Consider the following 3672-nt stretch of genomic DNA (forward strand, 5'->3'; position numbering starts at 1 on the left):
ATTAGTGAGCTGAATCGTGAACTTACCTCTGCCTGATCCTTTCCTTTTCCTTTATAGGATCGCATTCCCTGGAGTCCTACTAGGAAACCTCTTATTTTGGTCAATTTCTAGCGGTTATGGGATCGTATCCCATTAGCTTCCTTCTTTAGTGGGGATTCTTCCTCATCATTTGAGGAATCGTATTGCCCTTCCTCTTTGGAGAGATATAATTCTCCTCTGACTTTGCCATGAAAGGAAAGCTGTTTCCGTTTTGGATCTCAGGATCTGAAGTTGCTAGAGTCACATGAATGTTCGTGATTTTTATTTAAATAATGTGATTAATTGGTTACCACGTATCAGCATCTCTTGAGTGATAGGTTTTATGCATATCAGAATACAACATTTTATCGATCGGTAAATTGAAGTCCCATAATCCTCGAGCAATCTCCATTGTTTCTTCATTCTCCTTCGTCTTACAGTTCACAACTAGACCTAGATATTCCATGGACGTGGTCGTCAATACAAAAGATATGGTTCCATAGAAACCAAACACATGGCAACATTTTGGAAGGTTTTTTTTTGATAGGTAACATTTTGGGAGTTGGGAAGGGTGGCAGCCAATTTGGAAAAGCGGAAACGCTATAAATTCTCCACATTTTATCATCTCCAGTAGTCATTTAGTCAAATTTTTTATTTTTTCGGTAGGAGTCATTTGCTCAATTTGGCCGTTTGCAAATTGGCAACATGGCCTCAGGTCTTGACCAGCGCCAACTGGGAAAGTCCGTACAGGAACTTGCAGTAGTGAACGGCAATGAACCGCCGCCGAGATACATCATCAGAGACGGTGACCACAAAGAAAACATCGACGGGAACGCTTCTTTCTCACCTTCAATCCCAACGGTCAATCTCCAACTCTTATCGTCTCCTTCAACACCCGGAAATGAGAAAGAAGCAGAGATGGAGAAGCTTGGATCTGCACTCCTTTGTTGGGGTTTTTTCCAGGTCCAATAATTAAGTGTTTTTAAGTGTTTCGAACACTCTCCTTTTAACACTCTACAGATGTAAGCTGTTTTTGTTAAATTATAGAAATAAGAGATTTGTATATTTAATTTCAGGCAGTTGGACATGGGATTCCAAGCTCTCTCCTTGATGAGATACGCAACGTTGCAAAAGGATTCTTTGATCTTCCAATGGAAGAGAAGCTGAAGTACTCCAAGATAGATGGCGGGGTGGGATCGTATGGGACGGATGAAACTGTTTCAGAAGATTAGGTTCTTAACTGGTCTGACCGACTCCAATTCCTTGTCCAACCAGAAAACCAGAGGAACCTCTGCTTTAGGCCGGACAATCCTGTTCGCTTCAGGTGATTTCACTAACCTATCTCATATTGGTATTTATGCACAGTTAAATGTTAGCTTATCCTGTCCTGCGTAGATCGATTGCTCTCAAAGAAATTTCAGAGAATGATCTCAATCAGTAGAGAGGCCCAAAAAGAATGGGTTGATGGGGGTTTTATTTCTTGGTGGGAAGGTACTTTCAAAATTTAATGAAATCATAACTATGAGACGAGACAGATATTCCCATTGATTAAAACAATTATGGTTACAGAGACATCATGCATGAATATAGCATGAAGACAAGTTTGGCGGTCGAGGCCATACTCAAGGGGATGGAAAGGCTGATGGGTCTAGAAGATAATTACTTTGTAAATCAGGTTGGTGGTAAGGACAGAACGTTTGCATGGTTCAACTACTACCCTCCTTGTTCGCGGCCCGAACATGTTTATGGGATCAAACCCCATACTGATGCAAGCGTAATCACCATCGTCTTGCAAGACACAGAAGTGGAAGGGCTACAAGTCCTAAAAGATGGCCAATGGATCAAAGTTCCTATCGTCCCTTATGCGCTGCTCATTAACCTAGGAGATATGGCAGAGGTATATTTTCCTGCCCCTCCTTTGCTGTAAATATTATCCCCTTTTAAGAAATATCCACATCAACTTGGGAAGCAGTCTTCATTGATGATTTCAACCAGGTCATTTCAAGGTTGATACGTCAGATGGATCACTTGTCTTTTGAGAGCAGTAATAAATGGATAGAAAATACTAGGACATCATATTTTTCTTATAAACTTTATGCAGGTAATTTAGTTATTTATGGAAAATTTGGAACTGATTCTTGCAGATAGTGAGCAATGGAATATTCAAGAGCCCATTGCATAGGGTGTTAACAAATTCAGAAAGAGAGAGAATCTCTTTGGCCATGTTCTACCTACCAGAAGATGCAAGAGAGATCGAACCAGTAGATGTGTTGATTGATGAAGTTAGGCCCAAGTTGTTCAGGAAGATAACAGTGAAAGAATATGCAGAAGAAAAAATCCGGAGCTACCAGCAAGGAAAGAGTGGAATTGATTGGGCCAAAGCTTAATTTCAGAAATCTCGTCTTTGATCTGCTTTGCTTTTTGCTTTTTGTTTTTTGTTTTTTGTTTTTTTTTTCTAGACCTTGTTTCAGCCTTATTTTATCCTGTATTAAGTGTTCGTAAGCATGCTACGAACAGAATTTGTAACCAGACTTCATATGCCCTTCAACACAATTAGTTTTCACTATTAACAAATGGATACATGATACAATCTATTTTACAAGCTAAATATGGTAACCTTTTATAGGCAGATTAAATCTTAAAATCCTAGCTTCTACCCCTATAATCCTAAGGCTGATATTGAACAAGATCTTTGCCTAAGGAAGAAAAATAAATGATAGAGAAATTTCACTAATTCTTTCCCCTCGCCTTCCCTTATTGAATTCTCCACTTACTTTAATGGCTTTCACCCTGATTTAATGGCTTCAAAAATCCAATTCCTTTCTGACCAACGTAAATTTGTAATAATGGTGAAAACAAGAGAAGCCCTCACTTTCCATTTAAGGGCATGAGTTAATGGAGGCTGAGGGGGAATCCATAAAGGACCTTTGTTCAGTCTAGGGGGAATAAAATTTTCAGTAAGATCTTATTGGGATTATTCTTACTGCATTTGAAAGAAGACTCAAAATGAAACAACTTTATCATAGATAACGTTCCGCAGATTTAGCTTGGAAGCTACTCGAAAATCGATCCAAATTCGATAAACCAAACCTGTCATGTCGACTTGAGTTGTCACACAAGAGTTTCCATCATGGTCGACTGTCCAACTTCATAGATGACCATGGAAATGACCCATAGATGCATATTGTAAGGGTAACAGTCAAAGGCCCCTTTTATGCGTGTCCATCAGCCCACCCTGCCGCATCCCCTCTTGGGGATATGTGGAGGCCTATTTTGTGAAGGCTTTTCTCTGGGGGTTTTCTAAATATTGGGGATTGAGAAGTATAATATTTAGAGTCACCACCTAGGGTAAGAGCCTAGGACGTGATGGGTGAGCCCAAATCCTAAAGAAAGGGCTAAAATTTGGTCAAGTCTAAGGATATGGGTAAGTGTCAAGTTTTGAAGATAGGAAGGTGTTAGACATCCTCTCCGCCCAATTACATTAGTCTTCCTACTAGATGTTTAAAGAATAAGCATTTCCCCATGATTAATCCTATAATGTCTGTATTGCTAAACTATATTTACAATACTATTTACACTACCATATGAATTAAAAAGTCTACATTGTGCATACTAAGTTCAGAGATTCTACCTGTGCTCGACCCATGTTTCAGG

At 39.4% G+C, this 3672-nt stretch overlaps 1 pseudogene; it reads left to right on the plus strand.

Moving 5' to 3' along the window:
- The first annotated feature begins 695 nt into the window (after positions 1–695).
- Positions 696–2598, plus strand: LOC122072199 (annotated as a pseudogene).
- The last annotated feature ends 1074 nt before the right edge of the window (positions 2599–3672 follow it).

This window comes from Macadamia integrifolia, chromosome 2 (genome assembly GCF_013358625.1).
Source record: "Macadamia integrifolia cultivar HAES 741 chromosome 2, SCU_Mint_v3, whole genome shotgun sequence".
In the NCBI taxonomy this organism is placed as follows: Eukaryota; Viridiplantae; Streptophyta; class Magnoliopsida; order Proteales; family Proteaceae; genus Macadamia; species Macadamia integrifolia.